We start from the raw sequence: 20,295 nt of genomic DNA, 5'->3' as shown, positions 1-20,295 counted from the left end.
TGGCAAGTGACAAATATTATTTAAGAGAGGCACTGTGTAATAAATGCTTCAAGCCGAGATGCAGAAGCTTCACCAAGAATGTTTCTGCTTTCCAAATGGGGTTTGGGCAAGTCTCTCCATCATTGCTATTCAGATATGAAAATATTATCTTCTTTGGGATACTTTAGAAGAAGTAATGCTTTGTGTATCTAGATAGCCTCTTATAAATTGACATACTGACCCAGTATATTTTTTGCATATTTGTACAGTGTAAGAATGCACTTGCAGCTCTTACGTGTATCATGTAATGTAGGGGTTTTCTAGTTTCTGCTGGTATTCTTTGAAGCAGTCCGCTTGCAGGCAGACACAGCCTGACAAAATGCCCCTGATGTGAAGCCTTCACCAGAATAAAAATCACCAAAACAAGCTGTGTGCACACAACAATGCAATAGTCATAGCCGGTCGTATTTCCTCTGTCCCTAACCATCTCAGGCTGAGGGAGAATTCTTCAGCGACAGGTGGATTTCATATAAAGTTTTTTTTAGGTTTTGTAGTTTAAACTGAACTTGTCACCAGATCAAAAGTGGTCAGTGTTCACTGTTATTTTATTCCCACTGCTACCCTGAGTATTTAGTATTTTTATTTTCTATATATGCCATTCAATTGTAGAGATATGGGGCTGTTTAAATAGTGCTATTTTTATTTATGGTCTTTCCTAGGGGGCGTGTATTACAGGTTCCTCTGGGGCGTGTCTTTAGACTGCTTTGCATAGTTACCCTCCCCTTTTGGTAAAGTCCATAATGCAGTATTTACATACTGAGCGCACAAAGTAAAAAGACCAATATCTCTGGAACCTTATGGTGGATTTAAAAAAAGAGAAAAAATCTGAAAACTCTAAAGAGCAGCAGGAATAAAAAAAGGAACAAACACTGGTCATTTTTGTCCTGGTTTTCTTTAAGGTTTTCTCATCAAAGCTATCCCATTTGATATAGGAGCTGTTGCGTTTATCTGATCTCAGTCTTTCTGGGAACAGCTGAGCTGCTTCTGCCAAGGGAAGGTATAGGACAGGAACATGCCACACTGTGATGCAGCCGTCTGTGTGTGACCATCAGCATTATATTATTACATGAGTATATTACTATATTGGGTGTTTTTAGTTTTGCCCTTATGCAAAATTCTGCATGTTGTGATTATGCATGTATGAGAAATCATAGAATCAAAGAATGTTAGAGTTGGAAGGGACCTAACGGGTCATCGTGTCCAACCCCCTTTTGCAAATGTGCATAGAGTCCAGGTCATATAACACATTTGCATAATATATATATAATATCAATATAAAATAGATGTCATGATGACACCATGTATATAGCCTGCAGAAAACCCCCACCTAGGCAGGTATATGTCGAAGAAATGTTATACCCCCTCCGCCTCATGTCTCCAGCAGAGGCTCTTTGGCAGAGGAACAGAAGGACACCTGCATGCTATGAAATATTAACAGAGCAGGGGCGTGGGGCACACGGCACAGGGCAAGCACTCCGGTGTACAGTTACCGGCCCATTGTAATCCACACGGGGTTGTCTTGAAATTTGTGTATACCATTAACCATTTCATATTCAGCAACAGCCATGACAGTATGGATGGTTGTCGGAGCCAATCTGTTGCCAGATATGAGGTCTTCAACTTACTACTGCTCCATTATATGTACAATACATCAGGATATTGTCTGTGAGAACCATGGATCCTTCTCGGTAAACGATCATTAGTATTTTTGTGCAAGGTTCTCATAAATGAATGTTAAACAATCTGTTGGGACTGCTGAAGCCATTTTGGAGAAATCCTGAGATCTGAAGATCAAGAACTTACCCCATCAGCTGTGCAAATGACCATGAACTCATCGGTTGCTGTAGGCATCATGCACATGGTCATATTATAACTTTGTACAACCTCCAAGTTCTATGGAGCAGTAATATAGCGCCCAGTGTCGGACTGGGGTGCCAAGGGCCCACCAGTAACATTGACTTTGGGGGGGGGCCCACTTTTCACCTGCATACAAATATTACACTACCCTCGTTCACAAATTTGCCTATATCTCTATTTAACAATAAGTTGGGTTAAAGAATGAAGAGATGCTTGTTTTTTTCTGTACAGAGTGAATCAAGTACTGCCCATATAGTGGGGTTGGGGGCCCAGATCTGCACAGTAGTCCAACAGGGGATTCCCTTGTTCCCCTATGGGCCAGTCCCGGCATGATAGCGCCTGTAGAAAATCTATGATTTTATATGAATTCTGCTGGAAGAATCAGGTGCTGATTTACCAAGCTGTGACTCTAAGGGCTCATGAATGACCTTATTTTCAGTCCAAGCATCATTCGACAAAACATCGGACCGAACTGAGACCAATTATTTCTATGGGGCCGTGCACAAATCCGATTTTTATCACATGCCCGAGTTGGATCCGATATTCGGATAACACCCGGCCTTGCAAGCCATTGAGTCGGTGGAAAACATCGGACTGCACTCGGATGACATTTTCATGGACTAACGGAAAGGAGAAGATGGAGAAATTTCTGTCTCTATTTTCTCCTCTTCCGAGAGAATCGGAGCACACTATAATCACAGTATGCTAAGTCTGATCAGCGTTCAAGCAGCGTGTGATTTGCATAATCAACCTGGTTGTCTCGGATAAGATAATATATGGTCACGTGAGCCTAGCCTTAATAGAATTGCACTATTTGGCGGCATACAGAATGCATATGGTGCCACACTATGGCAGCTTACAGACTCCTATCTCTCGCTCTTGGTCTCTATCTTATTAAAATTCAGTTCTTAAACTTGATGTTTGGAGCAGGAAATACGGCGAATTACTTTGGATCTGAGTGACTATGACAAGGATCTTGGGCGAAACACACATGCACATCGGGAGCATCATGGAGTGGAATAAGTGAGCTGGTACAGTGTCAGTTTCATATAAAAAAACACTTTCATTGTCGTTTATTGGAAGTCAGTTTCCACATTTCATGAGCGCACAACTCTTTTCATCAGAAAACTTTAAAAATTTGGGTACAAATGAAAAAGTAAACAAAACTATGCTAAAAAATTTCACCCCAGTTTTTATGTGTGCCATGCTGTCTTGAACGCATAATCCAACTTTTATAAAACTGAACCCAAGATGTTTTTTATGAAACTTGCGGAGCACTGGATGATTTTTTCCCCTGCATGAGGCGGCAAATGTGCATTTTTTTTGCCACTAAAACCCATTGTTATTGGTGACTAAGGCTGATTACACAAGTTCTACTTCACTTCTTGGTCACAAACCTCAATGTCCTGATTGGCCAGGGAGTCTCATGACCCAAACTCAACTTCCTTATACATGCCTATGAAGCAGTCACAATCGGGTCTGAAAATCTGAGACCGGTTCAAATATTGAAGTCCATATCTGGACCGTAAATGTTGGATGTGTGTAGCTGGTCTAGGGGATATACTCAATTTAGAAACAAGATGTTGGTGCAACCGTGAAACCAGTAGATGAAGAAAGCACACAATTTGGGGCACAACCTCACCAGATGAGCCTCTATCTAAAGGGATTAAATTATTTGATAGGGTATACCTCCTGGTTGGAATTTTACTTACCATAATTGTTTTTTCTCCCTTGCTTTTGTGCTTCCTTTCACAGTTATATAAGATCTCAGTGGAATAACCACTTTGCGTTCAACTCATCCTGCTTATAATAACAGGTTAATCACTGAGGGTATATATGGATCCTGACATGTATCACGCCATGGACAACAATACAATGCTGAGTTTGCAATGATGAGCCATACATTTTTTAAGTGTATGTGTATAATATTGGCGATAATTACAGTCATACGCTAATTGTCAATTATGTCAATCATTATTTTCAGCTGGAATATTATTGCAGCAGTGATCTATAATCATTTGATTAACGTCAAGCAAATAAAATAGTAATTATCACTAGAGTCAAGTGGATGATCTTGTTGGACTAATTCTTATTTGACTTCTTGTCATCACAAATTATTATAATCATTGGAAACCTTCAAGAAGAACCTGAAGACCCACCTGTTCCAACAAGCCTACAGCCTGCAATGATCCTCGGTCTACTGAACCACTGCCCGACCTGCTCTACCCTCTCCTACTGTATCCTCACCCATCCCTGTAGACTGTGAGCCCTCGCGGGCAGGGTCCCCTCTCCTTATGTACTTGTGTGTCCCTTGTCTTACACATGTTTATTATACTTGTCTATATTTCCCCTTTTCACATGTAAAGCGCCATGGAATAAATAGCGCTATATAAATGCATAATAATAATAATGGGTGGAAGATGAAATATATCAGTCGTACCAGTCTGAAAGAATGAACATAATGCACTAAATACCTGTTAGTAACCTCAACTAGTCCAGGATTCTGTTTCTGGGGTAACTTAAATTTGCATGTAAGCTGATTGACAGCCAAGACACACTTACTATTAAGGCTAGATTCTCATATCTGAAATTCACAGTCCAAGTATGGACCATGACGTCTGGATCGGCCGTGGATCTAGTGACCACTGCTCAACATAGGTGTATATGAGACTGTGAAGTTGGGGTCACTGAGGATATCATGGTCCATATCTGGGTCGTGAAATGCAACGAGGCCTGATACTATACCCGGGGGCACACATTGCACCCAATGTACTTAACAGGTTCAGAGATCATCTATGAACCAGGAGAGCTAACTGGGCATATGCCATGTTTTTTAAGTTGTCCTCACGTCCAAGGTTCGACTTGCAACACTTAATTCTCCAGGGTGCCCATCAGCACAATGTCAGTGGGCCATAGGTCCAGCAGAAGATCATAGCATTTGGATCCAATAACTTATCTGTAGGATCTGTGTAGAGACCTCAATGTTGGTCTCCAGTGCTGACTTGATGGTGGACGTTGCGTCATCGGTAGTACTGCACTGCACAATCTGTAGATGGAGCACTGTGGTGGCCATATACCCATGTGTATTTGATGCCTGTGTGGGATGTGAGCACTAATGAGACAGTGACACCCGTAAGACTCAGTGGAGGTCTGGGCCTAATCAGCCATCCAAGAACATGGCAGTAGGCTGAGAGGGAGACAGTGAACCTGAGGCCAGCTTCACACCGCCATGAAACACGAACTGTGCTCGGATCAGAATACCCGACCGCTGGGTCACCTGGTTTCAAGTTTAATGGTGTTTATATAGTTGTTTCATTAATGGTCTTTTATATCAGGTTTATTATCATCAGTTGTCTGTTTTCTTTTTCCTTACTTGTCTTCTCACATTTACTTGTACTGTTTCTAGGTTTCTCAAGCCTATGGTCCACCTCCAATATGGCGCCTGATACTGACTATATTTTATACTTGACTTGCACAGCTGAATTCCTCCACCAATATGGCGCCGTATAATGATCACTTTTGATGCCTAACGTTTCCTGATCTCATGGGTGAAAGCAATCCATGGGTCGACTTTTTGCCTGCACATATTCCAAAATGTTTAGGTGATGCTGTCTTTGACTTGTGACACGCACACTTTGAACTTTTGGTGCATTTTTTGGCACATGTGTATGCATATGGCCATTTATTACCTTCTTTACCGGCTTACTTCAATGCAAATCTCACTAGTGGCACCTGCTTACCTCAACACATTGGCACATGCACTTGACATGTCATCAACGTATTACTATAGTGCGCACATCAGGACGGCATTAACGCATGAACACCATGTATCACATAGAGTGCCAGCAGCCATGCTATCGTCAGCACATCATGTATGTATCATTTCTTAATAATTGTTTATTGATGCTTCTAAGCCCCTCATTGGGTGTTAATGGTGGGTCTTGCTCTTCTTGCCTTCTCCCCTGTCTCCTCTGAGGAAGCCCCTTGTGTAGCAGCCGCATGGGTGGGGTCCTTGTTTTGACTCAGTTTGTATCTCTTCCACCTTTTCCTCTGGGTATATTTGTGATTTGCATATGGATACCACATTATTTGTGTGTTACAAATGTCTTGATCCGTTGTCTACATTGTTTCTCTTGTTTTTCCTTTACTTTGGCTTCAGTTTACTATATTTAATTTTGCGCAGAGGTATATTAAAATATTGGGGTGGAGCAAACCACTTAGCGGTTAACACTGTCAATTCCAGTTCACACTGTCCACATGTGGCTTAAAGAGTATTCCCATCTCCAAGACCCTATTCCGATATGTAGTAGATGCAATAATAATATTAGCAAATACCTCTAATTAGAAATGTAGTATAGTTTTTCTGATTCGCTATGTCCCTTTCCTCATGTGCAGACATTGCAGGACCTTAGTTATCCATGGTTGTGGCCACTGATATAGTGATAGTTACCTAGTTGCTAGGGGTTGTAACCATAGATACCTAAGGTCCTGGAATGACTGCAAATGAGGAAAAAAACATAACGAATCAGGAAAACTGTACTGCATTTCTAAATCTAAGTTTTTGTTGTGTTATGGCTTGAAATAAAATCATCAAATATGTTTAAATAATGGGGTGCACAACATTTTTACATTATTTTGTCTTTAGATTGATACGTCGTAGTTTTTTGCAAGCAAAACTCCCTTTGTATAGGCCTCATTCAGACCTCCGTGTTGCATGTACGTATTCTATCAGTGTTTTTCAGCACGTACCCATTCTAGTCTATGGAACTGTTCACATGTCCCTGTTTTTATTTTTGTGGACTGTGTGTTTGTGTAAAAATTGCGGAGACGTGTCCATTTTGTACTGATATCTCAGATATAAAGGGGGGAGGGATGTGCAGTAGCCTCCACGGCCTCTATAGTATTGACGGAGCTGCTCTGTTCCGGCATCATCAAAGAATTCCGTCTGGCCCCGGTAATAACTGATCAGCGGGGGGTGCAAGGTGTCGATCAATCAGATCATGATAGGCCTTCAATAAAAAAGTATTGGCAAGCCTTTTGAAGCGAAATGGAAAGGAATAAAATACGTTTTTGCACAAATTGAATGTGACATTTCCCACAACATGCGTACGGACTCCTATGAGAACAAGATTCCCCTCTTTATTTCTGTGCGCCGTCATCTTGGTGCTATTGACTCGTGCCTTTCTATCTCACTAGAGGTGTGGATATTTAATTTTCTTTGCTTGCAGCATTATACAAAGAAGGAAACGATAAATGTAACGAGCTGATTGAATAGGAAATGCATTGAAGGTGCTTACTAAGTATCCCGAAGTAGGTTTTCCTTGTGGTAATTCTGTGTTGGATAACACTAGGCAAGATTTATAAGACACAAAGAGAAAGCAAACCATAAGCACCAGATACAAATATTCTTGGGCATTGGATTAAAAGAAGCATTAGGACGACTTGCACAATTGGAGTTTGGCTCAATATCCTTTATCCCCTCCACATCTCACTCACAAAGGTCCAGGGGAATTCTGCGACATGTCATACGGGGAGTTGTAGTTTAACAGTTCTTAGACTGACAGCGATCTAAATGGTAGAATGATTTGTGTAGTATAGGATATTTTTCCCAAATTTTAGAAAGCTGCTAGATATTGTCTATCGCTATGGGAAAAACCAGATGCAGCATTTGTAATTATACATTGCAATGTAATGACACATGGATTGGCTACAGAATCCCAGACACTAGCAGAAGCGTTCTAGTTGGGTGAAATAAGTTTCCAAAATACATAAAAGCACATTAATAATTAATACAGGCTAGAGTTTCCAAAGTTAATTATTGGAGGGATAATATATCTATTTATAACTTGAGTTTATTTTCTGCGTTTTTGTTTAAAACAAAAGAACATCTGTGATCCGCAACAAGGAACTTTTTTATGAATCTATTTTCAGTAGAGATGATAACGAACAGGCTGAGCGTGAGCCCTGAGGGCCAATGTGTCGTGGAAAAGGGCCCGGTGTTTGTTTGATTTTATTATCTTATTCGCTGTGGACAAATATTATCCAGAATTAGAAAAACTTTTTTTTTTCCAAAAAAAACATCACAACTACAGACACAGCCCATGGCCAAGTATGGAACTGTTAAAGGGGTTATCCAGGACTAATTCATTTTTTTTATTATTATGGGCCATGGGTAGTTGCTAACTAACTGACTGTTGTGCCCGGTGCCGATCTCACAGACCGCCTCGCCAGCGATTCAGCTGCTTCCGCTGGAGTCCCATCGACAGAGCTGCGGCTCCTCTTCCGCTCTGCTCTGTTGATGGGGCGTGGCTACCACAATCATGCTGATAGGCAGTGGGAAGCCGGCTGTCAAACTGTGGGGAGCTGTCAATCAGCACGACGCCAGCAGTCACGCCCCATTGACAGAGCAGACCTGAAGAAAAGCTGCTCTGTTGACACTCTGAGCCAGCGCTGGGTAAAGCTGGCAGGTAGTTGCCCTGTTAGCAACTACCTTCCTGTTAGTTTATAAGGTCTATAGTGAAAAAAATAAAATAGTCCTGGACAACCCCTTTAAGGGACAGTGCCTGATACACAGAGGTCAGACCACAAGGACTCCCTGCATTCATGATAAGGGGGTCCCAATGTTCCCTTTGTGAATGGAGCGGTCATTATCAATCATGACCACTGCTCTTTTCACTTCTACAGGTCTACAGGAGCAGTAATATTAGCACTAAATATTGCTACTAAAGACAGTGAATAGAGCTTTGTTCACACTTGTGCAGTCACACAGGATCTGGCCTTCTAATGATTGTTGGGGGGTCTCCCTTGATCCTATATTTATTACCTAGTCTATCTTTAGGTGGACAACACCCTCTAATAACCTTCATATAACATCTTACAGCCTATATATTTTACGTAAAAAGAAGAGTAATTTTGGAAATGCCTTGCATTACTAACTTGTACTTATCCAGTCACACCCTCTATTACAGTCTGGAGCTGTATTCACAGTTCTGCTTTTGGCCATTGGAAACAATCAACAAGCTTGTTGTCTCAGGCATGATACAAAAAGTGACTCTGAGCGCTCTCCAGGAGTGGGCCACTTTATACGGACCCAATTATTATTTGGACAGGGTACTTGTATAGAAATAACTTTAACAGGAACCGTCATCTTCATTTTTATTTCATAAATCAATAGTACATGTGAAATTAAGTAACTTTGTAATATATCTTATCATAGAAATCTGCTTCTTTCTCCTCCCAGACTGATCTTTTATTTTCAAAACTCTCAATTTCTGGGTAAAATCCGTATTCAGTGAAGACAGATCATTACATTACTGAGATATGAGATGACGGTTGGTGCTGATAAGATTCTATGTAGAAGGGAGGAGCTCTGCTTCTTGCTCCTATCTGCTCCTCCTCTGTACATAGAATCTTATCAGCACCAACTGTCATCTCCTAGCTCAGTAATGCAAAAAGTTTGAAAATGAGTGATCAGTCCTGTCCAAGAAAGAAACAGATTACTTTGATTAAAATATATTACAAAATTACCTAATTTAATTTGCACTATTGATTTGCGAAATTAAAATGACGGTTACTCTTTAAAGAGACAGACATGCTACTTGAAACTCATAAATCCCAATGCAGAATCTATGATGGATCCCAAACTAGCATGTGTCTCCCATCTGCCCAAATTAGCAGCTGATGATCCTGACACAGAGGCCAGATAAAGGGATTTTAGGCCAAATTACACCTGCCCCAAGCACAAATCTCACATTCTGGGGGTGCAAAGACATGATTTTTCATATGCAGTCACTTCACGGCAAAATTTATGGGGCTTTACATGGGAATGTCACCATTCAGTTTCATTGTGATCACTATACTCTTTCAATGACTATTGTTAATGCTTGTAGTTATGTACTGTAATCGGCAACAGATGCACAATGGTACACAGCAGACATTTCATTATGTATTGATATCATCATTGGTCACCATTGTATGCCATCAATGATCTAATACAAGAACTTCACCTACACAGCGCTGCCCCCTAGTGGTGGAGAATGTATATAACTGTTTTAATGCAGCAGTGGATGACTAATATCCATCCAAACCATCATACAAAGAAAGACATAGGCAAGGAAATAAAACAGTAGTAAATGATAAAATTCAGACCTGATGACTAACAAATGTTGTCCCTGAGTAAATAGTAAAGCGATGCTCCTTATATGAAAATGTATCAGAAAGCTGCATCTGCACTCGGATCACATTATATTACTGCATCCGCTTCATTTTGTGCCCTCATCTTGATGACAAGAATAGGTGTAAAATCCAGGATGTAAGTGCTCTTCCCTAGAAGAAGAATATAATAAATGACACTTAAAGAGGACCTGTCATTTGCCAATTTTCTTACCTGGTGTAAATGCCGCTGTTCTCCTGAATTTGGCGCTGTTTTTCTTTAGTCCCTGCACCTCTCTATTCCTGAGATGTGGCCCCCTCTTCCTGGTAAATAAATCTAATTTTGTTATACAAAATGGGCCTGCCCACTTGGCTAAAAAGATCAAATTTATATACAGAAGAGGGCCATATCTCAGGAACAGAGAGGCGTAGGCACAAAAGAAAAACTACCGAATTCAGGAGAAAAGCGGCATGTACAACAGATATGAAGAGAATGGAAAAAAGACACATTTATCAAATTCACCTTTTTTGATCAATTATATAATATGTCAGTATATTATTTATAACCCTGAGTAACATTTGTTATGGGGGACCCTTTTTTAATTTATTATTTATATAGCGTTATTAATTCCACAGCACTTTACAGATTTTACAGACATCATCTCTGTCCCCATTGGGACTCACAATCTACAAAAACAGACTTTAATTTCATCTTCAAATTACCTGTTAATTATATAGGTTCACATACTTTTCCCACTCACAGACATGAGGTATAAGATATCGGATCATTTTCTGCAATTAAAAAAAATGACACATTTAATATTTTTGACACATTTGTTTGATTTGGTTCTTTATCTGCTTTTCGGATATCTGTGAAAGTCTGATGTGGGTTTTAGATCAGATTTATGCAGAAATATAGAAAATTCTGAAGGTTGTGTGGCATCACTAAGCAGGGAAATTACATAGGTAAAACCACACCAATGTGTAGTGAAATTATAGTTTGTCCAGAAGCGGTTCACTGATACAGAACATCCAGCGGGGTGTGCCGCAACCCTGCACTCACTGCAACAAAGGCATTCTCAGGATTCTGCAAATCCATAAACTGTGCAACATGAAGGTCAGCGTTCTGTGCAAACAGCTATAAAATGTTTAACTGCTACCAGCGTCATGAGGTCTTTATTGCGCTCAGATGTATTGAGTGATGTTTCTATTGTCTGCTAAGGCTGCAGTTTAACAGGCACAATGAATATATACGTATATTACCCAAGAAGGGTGTCCCTTAATATATATTAATAAAAGTTATATTTTATTCACATAACTATCCCCCCTTACCCCTTTCCTTATTACTCAATACTTCTTTAGTGGTGCACACTTATATAAATACAATGTCTGATGAGATTCAACTATTTTATATGTATCTTCCCTTTGAGGGAGTTGTCCAGGACTTTAACATTTATAGGCCACCAATGCCTGATCAGTGGGCATGCGATACCCTCCAATCAGCTGCTCTCAGTGTTGAAGGTGGCCCAAACTGCTCAGTTACGGAGCTGCACGGCTCCGTCAGCAGTATAGTGGCCGTGGACGGGTGCTGCACATCCACCGCCTATTGATTTGAATAAGGGACAGATGTGCAGTTTCAAGCCCCGGCCACTGTACTGCTGATGGGGCTGTGCAGTTCCGGACGTTGCTAACATCGGTAACAGCTGATTGGTGGGGTGCCGAGTTTTACACCCCCACTGATCAGACATTGATAAATTATCCTAAGGATAGGCCATCAATACTAAAGTCCTGGACAACCCCTTTTCCCATTTTCTCTGTGTGGATCTATAATAAGGAGAACTACAAGATATAAAAAGCCCTATAAAGAATAATCCTAAATCCTTGTGACGACACTTCCTGGCCTCTGCTCTGATGGAACTGTACAGCTTTGTCATATTCAGTCTCTTTAATCAAAACTGAGTAATAGTATCAACCAATCACAGAGGAGCTTTACATTTTCCTAGTAATTTAAATCGATTGTCCATTGCTGGATAACCCCTTATTAGTGGGTTCAGGGAGGTGAAATAATATTAAAATTTGATTCCTCCTGTATCGTCATCACTCCAGATCAATATTAAGTGGGAAAGTAATGTGAGCAGGGCTGCCACTAGGAATTTCGGGGCCCCATACTGGCAAAATTTTCAGGGTCCCCTTGAGACTCCACCCAGGCTCCACACCTCGAACTGTCCACAGTCCCACCGCTCTCTCTTGGAAAAACTCCACTTCTCACCAATCACACATTAACAGTTCCCATCTCCAGATCACACACATAGCCAGCAGCTCTTGTTTTGACCAAAATATTTTTTTAATCTGCCACAACAAGGTAGACTCTTTTGGCCGGGCTCTACTCTACTCTACCCTATTAAATATTTGTTAAAATATACAATACAATTTCAGTATATTTTTAGGTTACAATTTCTCAAATGACCAATAATACCTCACCATGACCAGACACAATATTACCACCACCACATAGTGACCTATAATACCACATACAAGGTACAAATACAGCCACACCATGACCAGACCTCATATTACCACCACAGTGATCGAATAATAGCACATACAAGGGACAAATACCACCACACCATGACCAGACTACATATTACCACCACATGGTGACAATACTACAATACTGATCATTAATAAAAAACACAATACTGTCACCATAAGTGCCATTTTACACAGGAGATCTGTACTTAGTATGCAGTGTCTGTATACCGGTAATAATGATCACTGGTGACATTATACACAGGAGCTCTGTATATAGTGTCAGTGTACAGTTAATACAGTGATCACTGGTGACATTGCATACAGGAACTCTGCATAAAGTGTACAGGATAGTGTCAGTGTATAGGTAACACACAGACTCACCAGTGACGTCTCTAGGTGAAGTCCTTCATCTTCGCTATTCATCTTCATCCAGCACAGACCACCATCATGTCTTCCAGCCAGGGCGCATCTCTGCAGGAAATAGCACAGTTAGCAAGAGCTCTGCTTGCAGAGCACAGTACTTAATTTTTTCCAAACTTCTACACTACACCAGATGAAGAAAAAAAGGTGACAGTGTCGCTCTGCACAGTAACAGGACTGCCCCCCATTTAAAACAATATCCTCAAAAAAATAAAATAAATACATCACTGCAGTAATAATATCTCTTAATTAGCCCCTATGGTAATAATATTCCCCCATCCTGGCCATGTGTATCTCATTTCTGATTCCAGCTATATGTTCTCCCATCCTGCCCTCATGAGTATCCACTTTGCCCCATATGATCTCCCCATCCTGCCCCATCTGTCCTATGATCCTGACCCAGCTGTCTCAAGATCATGACCCATAATCCTGCCCCATCTGTCTCCATCTTGCCCCATACTCCTGCCCCATCTGTCTCCACCCTGCCCCATATTCCTGCCCCGTTTGTCTCCATCCTGCCCCTGTGTCTCCATTCTGCACCATGTGTTTACATCCTGCCCCGTGTCTCCCATCCTGCCCCATTTTCCCTGTGTCTCCATTCTTCACCGTGTCGCCATTCTCCCCGTGTCTCCATTCTCCCTGAGTCTCCATTCTGCCCCATGTGTTTACATCCTGCCCCATGTGTTTACATCCTGTCCCATGTGTTTACATCCTGCCTCATGTGTTTACATCCTGCCCCATGTGTCTCCCATCCTGCCCCTGTGTCCCCATCCTGCCCCTGTGTCTCCATCCTGCCCCTGGTCTCCATCCTGCCCCTGGTCTCCATCCTGCCACTTGTCTCCATTCTGCCCCTTGTCTCCATTCTGCCCCATGTGTTTACATCCTGCCCCAACATCTCCCATCCTGCCCCTGTGTTTCCATTCTGCCCCATGTCTCCATTCTGCACCATGTGTTTACATCCTGCCCCTGTGTCTCCCATCCTGCACCTGTGTCTCCCATCCTGCCCCCCGTGTCTACCATCTTGCCCCCTGTGTCTCCCATCCTGCCGGCAAATCAAAAAAGAAAAAAATAGAATGGCACTAAGAAACAGTCTACTTACTGTTGGAGTGGGTGGACTCTGAGTCAGCAACACTTTGCAGGGTGAAAGCATGGTAGTGAAGGTGATTGCTTGAAGAAGCACACATGAGGCAATCCAAAAAATAAGAAAAAAAGCAGCACACTCCGTTTTACCCTATAATAAAAAACCTAAGTCCTTTATTTTAGAAAAGCATACATGGACAAGGTTTGTGAGGGCAGGATAAATGCAGGCAAGAAACAGGACTACAGTCGTTTCGCGTTAAACACGCTTCCACGGGTCCAGAAACACGCTTCTGGACCCATGGAAGCGTGTTTAACGCAAAACGCCCGTAGTGCTGTTACTTGTCTGTATGCCTGCACTTATCCTGCCCTCACAAACTTTCTCCCATATCCTGCCCCCCTGTGTCTCCCATCCTGCGCCGGGCTTGCCGCTTTAAATAATAAAAAAAAGGGACCCACCTAACTACAATCTTTAATCTCTCCCTCTCCTCGGGCATTTTCCCATCCTCCTTCAAACACGCCATCGTTACTCCACTACTAAAGAAACCTGCTCTCGACCCATCCTGCACAAACAACTACAGACCAGTCTCCAATCTCCCCTTTATCTCTAAACTTTTGGAACGCCTAGTTTACTCCCGCCTTACCCGTTACCTCTCCATTCACTCCCTTCTAGACCCTTCACAGTCCGGCTTCCGCCCCCTACATTCGACTGAAACTGCACTCATCAAAGTGACCAATGACCTTCTGACAGCAAAACGTAACGGTGACCACTCTCTGCTCATTCTTCTTGACCTATCTGCAGCTTTCGATACTGTTGACCACCATCTCCTACTCTCTAGGCTACAGTCACTAGGCATTAAGGACACTGCACTCTCCTGGTTCTCTTCCTATCTCTCTGACCGCTCCTTCAGTGTTTTGTTCTCTGGCTCCACGTCATCTCCTCTTCCTCTTGCTGTCGGAGTACCTCAGGGCTCAGTCCTTGGCCCCCTTCTTTTCTCTCTCTACACGGCCCCAATTGGACAGACCATCAGCAGATTTGGCTTTCAGTACCATCTTTATGCTGATGACACACAACTATATACGTCTTCCCCGACCTTACCCCCGCTGTACTACAGAACGCCAGTGACTGTCTGTCCGCAGTCTCCAATATCATGTCAGCTCTCTATCTGAAACTCAACCTCTCCAAAACTGAACTTCTTCTGCTCCCGCCGTCTACTAACCTCCCTAAATCTGACATTTCCTTCTCCGTGGGTGGTACCACAATAACACCCCGGCAGCAGGTGCGCTGTCTGGGTGTTATGTTTGACACCAATCTCTCCTTTACATCCCATATACAATCCCTTGCCCGCTCTTGCCGCTTACACCTAAAGAACATCTCTAGAATCCGCCCTTTTCTCACTATGGAAACAACAAAAACCCTCACTGTTGCATTGATCCACTCTCGCCTGGATTACTGCAACGCTCTATTAATTGGCCTCCCCGTCACTCGACTATCCCCTCTCCAGTCCATACTCAATGCAGCAGCCAGGATCGTCCATCTGGGTAATCGGTACTCGGACGCGTCCGCTCTTCGCCAGTCCTTACATTGGCTGCCCATTCATTATAGGATCCAATTCAAAGTACTTGTTCTCACCCACAAAGCTCTCCACAGTGCGGCACCTCCTTACATCTCTTCTCTCATTTCTGTCTATCGGCCTAGCCGATCGCTGCGCTCTGCAAACGACTTTCGACTAACCTCTGCACTAATCCGTACCTCCCACTCCCGACTCCAAGACTTCTCCCGTGCTGCTCCTATCCTCTGGAATGCTCTACCCCAAGAAATCAGGACTATCCACAATTTGCATAGTTTTAGGCGCTCCCACAAAACACACCTGTTCAGAGCGGCCTATCACATTCACTAATCAAAGTCATTCTCTGTGTAAGTGTGCGTGCGTAGCCCATTCACTATCTCCATCCATCCTTCACTCCTGCAAGATGGCTGGACCTTCATTGTAAATACACCATTGTAAATACACACCTGTACTCTGTATCTCCCTCACCTCATTGTAGATTGTACGCTCTCACGAGCAGGGTCGTCTTATTTCGTCTTATTTTGCTTTAATTATTGTATGCGTTGTTACTTATGACTTGTGTTTTGAAACTGTTAAACTGTAAAGCGCTGCGGAATATGTTGGCGCTATATAAATAAAGATTATTATTATTATTAAGGGAAGAGCCGACGTCCACCCCAGGTATTTCGCGTGGACTCACTGGCGAATGACAATGACGTCGTACTCCGGCGACGTGCGCGCTGACGTCAGCTGCCAGCCTCCAATTGGCTGGCGGCTTTTAACTACTGCCATGCAGGCCCGCACGGCAATAGAGTGTAACTGAACCTGCGTCTCGGACTCAGGTTCAGTTTCTCCATCGGCAGGACCCTGCCGCTGGGGCCCGATGACCAGAAGAGACGGGGCCCGATGAGAGCCCCCTCTGCTCATTGGGCGTCATACGCTAGTCAGGGTAGTAATGCCCTGATGGTGGCCCTGAATGCGAGTGCTGCAGCCAATCAGTGTCATATTTTTTTTCTCTTTTCTCCTGCTAAGACCCATTAATAAAGGGGTAGTGGACAACTATCTTATTAAATATAAGTTCAGCTTTGTTTGCCTTCCTGCTATAAACGATGCTGTTGTGTGGTTTGTCATTAGTAATTATATTAGGATAAACTTTGCAAAAAAAAGTAGCAAAGAGAATGGTGCAGGAAGTGTTGTCATGGGGTCATAGGAACAGATAAGCTGCATATTGTACCTTGGGCCTGCTCCAACAGTGATAAGAAATAAGCCAGTGCAGTATTTTCCTAATTTGCAATGTACAATAAAGGGTCATATATATTGCACATCTGGTATTTTGCGTAAGACTGAAGTCAAATTGTGCAACATCCAGAAAGAAAAATTCTGTATCGCAAACTTAATTACAGATTGTGATGACGGAAATGGAGGGAGTGCCGTGATCAGGAGCAAAGGGCAGCTTAATATTAGATACTTTGCACACTGATCAGGTGGCACTGAAGCGAATTAATCATATCTGGGACCTGATGTAGAAAGGTGAATAATGGGAGAAAGGAGGCCTGACCACTTCCCGCTACTGTAAAGGGAGCCTGTCAGCACAAAATGACTGTTCAAACCAAGCACAGGCACTCAGTGCACCTTAAGGCCGGGGTCACACTAACCGACGCAAAATGCGGTCAGTATTTTACATGCGTAATACGGATGAATGGCCCCTAAACAGTGCTCCGTATGTCATCCGTAAGCAAGGTGTGGTCGCGTATTTTGCGCATGTAAGCATCCGTATGTAATCCGTATGGCATCCGTATGGCGAGATTTTCTCGTAGGCTTGCAAAATGGACACATAATGGAGCCCTATGACAGGGTTTCTAACAGAAACCAAAGAATAGATATAAACACATAGATTGCATATATATATATGTGTATTCTATGTGTCTATATCTATTCTTTTGTTTCTTTATTAAAACTGTCAGTGTGAGTTTACTGTATAGCGCACTGAATTGCCGGCTTTGCTAAAAGACACCGGGTGCGTATTTCTCGCAAGTCACACGTGTGGTCCGTGTGTAATGCGTATTTTTTGCGCACCCATAGACTTGCATTGGCGTACTACGGCCGTAGTACGCTGACAATCGCAGCCTGCTGCGATTGGCACGGAGCATAGGATACGGATGAGAAATATACGGCTGATGGGAGCTGCCCCATAGAGAATCATTGGTCCGTGTCTAATGCGTGCTTTTAGCGCCTCTCACTCGGCCGTATTCCTCGCCAGTGTGACCCCGGCCTAAGGCTCATTCACACGTCAGTATTTGGTCAATATTTTGCATCAGTATTTGTATGCCAAAGCCAGGAATGGAACTTACCGAGAAAAAAATATAATTGAAAGACTGACTCCTGTTCTTTATTTTGGAGACATTCCTGGTTTTGGCATACAAATACTGATGAAATACTGATCAAAAATACTGATGTGTGAAAGAGGCCTAAGGCTTAGTCGAACAGTTCAGTACACCATCCCTCCTACCCATTTCCCATATATGCCCGACCGCCTCTTCTTTGACTGACAACTCTGGTTTACAGGAGCCAGAGGAGGGTGGAAATAGATGGAAAACTAGTAAGTGGGAAGAGGCAAAGGGCTATTGGCAACTCCAAATGTGCACCAAGTGCCTGTGCTTGGTGTGAACAGTCATTTTGTGCTGACAAACTCCAGTAGACAAAAACTACACAAACTAATAATAATTTTATTTCTATAGCACCAACAAATTCCGCAGCACTTTACAATTAAGAGAGGACATGTACAGACAATAAAGAGGATACAAAGTAACACATAGTTCTCTAATTCCAGGAGGAGTGAGGGTCCTGCTCACAAGATTACAGAAAATGGAGGGGACACAATAAGTAGAAAGTTCTTGTTATGTACAGGCTGGCCATCATTTCAATAAATAAGTGTTTTCATATAAAACTGCATGATGTGGTCACCAGCCAGTACTGTATCTAAGGGCAGTTACCATGTGCTGTTGGGTGCATGGAGGATGTGGAGACAGATGAATGGGAGGGAGCAGATTCTGAAGAATATTTAGTAAGGGGAACAGACAGGGAAGAGTTAGATAAGTGAGGTGATTGGCTGCTGTGTTTTTAAAGCAAACTTAAAAATGTGGGGGCTAGTATTAATCAGATTGTCCGGGGTAGTGCATTCCAGAAAACTGGCACAGGAGGAGAGAAGTCTTGGAAATGGAAGTGAGAGGATCGTATTATGAAGGATGTTAGCCTTAGATCAGTTACAGAATGGAGAGCATGGGTAGGGTGATATACAGAGATGAGGGATGAGATGTATGGAGCTTTGTGGGTGAGAGAGATACATTTATATTGTATTCTGTAGCAGATGGGTAACCATTGTAATGAATGGCACAGGTTGGAGGCATCGGTGTAACTGCTGGACAGAAATACGACCCTGGCTGCTGCATTCAGGATGGATTGGCGAGGAGAAAGTTTGGTTAGAGGGAAATCAAACAGAAAAAGATCACAGTAGACTAGATGAGAATGAATAAGAGCGACAGTAAGCGGTTTTGCAATTTTGCGTGATTGGATAAAGATTACATGATTTGTGTGATTGGATACAGAGAGTGAAGGAAAGTTCTGTGTTATAGTTGAAGGACCCAAGGGAATTGCTTTATTGGGTATAGGTAGGTTACTAGAGTTGGGAAACACAGGAAGTTCAGTTTCAGTTCACAATGGAATATTGTTCTTTATTTTTACCTCTATGTAAAATAGAAACCAACAGGCACCTAGTCTTATGCTCATGCCCATCACTGGACGATACGGATTGATTCTATGATGTAGCAGATCAGGAATCAATTACTAAACCATGCACAAGCAAACGCGACATGACACACACACTTAGGTTCCATTTTTCCTCTGTAACAATGTTTGTAGTAGTGCCAACCCCATAAAATTCTAGAAGCTTTCTTTATAGAGCAAATATAAACAATACATAGAAAATAGATTTATATTAAGGGTGTTCTCACCAAGTTCATTTTCAGTCAATGCCTCATAGTGTTTTCGGTTCACAAGGTGTGAAATAATGTACTAAATAATCTACTTCATTTATAAGATTACAGCATTCTTAATTTTTTTTTTCAAAAGGCAAAAAGCAGGGAGGACCCATATAACAGGAAAAAAAATCCAAATGGCGTGAAATGTTGAAAAAAAAAAAAATAACCCCACTGTTTTTTTTTTTTGGCATGCATTAAAAATGACCTGACAACATGAGTCTCCAGGCCAGTACGATTTTTAATATTTCATTGACTTAAAAAAATCAAAACTTTGTAAAAAAAAAATGTGTTTTTTTATTTTCAGACACTCATAACTTTTATTGGCTATCGATGGAACTGTGTGAGGACTTGTTTTTTACCTGTTGAGCTGTAGTTTTTATTGGTACCATTTTGGCATAAAATGTTCTGATAGCTTTTTGTTTAAGTTTTAAGGGGAGAAGTGGCAATCAAAAAACGTAATTTTGTCATTTAGACTTGATAGATGGGACTTGAATGCATGCAGCGATACTGAATATACAAATCTACCTATTTTTTTTAAATTATTTTTGGATGGGTGATTTGAATTTTGATGTATATATATACATACATACATATGTTACATATTTTTTATTTCAGTATTGCAGTATATAGTG

The 20,295-nt window shown here is 42.0% G+C and overlaps 1 protein-coding gene and 1 long non-coding RNA gene across 3 annotated transcripts in view; one reads left to right on the top strand and one right to left on the bottom strand.

Moving 5' to 3' along the window:
* EPS8L2 (EPS8 signaling adaptor L2) overlaps window positions 1-20,295 on the top strand; it is a 211,625-nt gene that overhangs the window by 73,511 nt on the left and 117,819 nt on the right. The gene's annotated exons all lie outside the window — the stretch shown is intronic.
* Window positions 9,829-12,356, bottom strand: LOC141058227 (uncharacterized). The gene is made up of 2 exons (XR_012222125.1): window positions 10,771-12,356; window positions 9,829-10,221 (listed from the first exon to the last, which is right to left on the bottom strand). It is a non-coding gene; the product is annotated as an uncharacterized lncRNA (long non-coding RNA).

Source organism: Dendrobates tinctorius, unplaced genomic scaffold (genome assembly GCF_039654945.1).
Source record: "Dendrobates tinctorius isolate UK_male_01 unplaced genomic scaffold, ASM3965494v1 ptg000211l, whole genome shotgun sequence".
Taxonomy (NCBI): Eukaryota; Metazoa; Chordata; class Amphibia; order Anura; family Dendrobatidae; genus Dendrobates; species Dendrobates tinctorius.
Note: the sequence above shows the minus strand (reverse complement) of the source record. Positions and strands in the feature narration are given on the sequence as shown.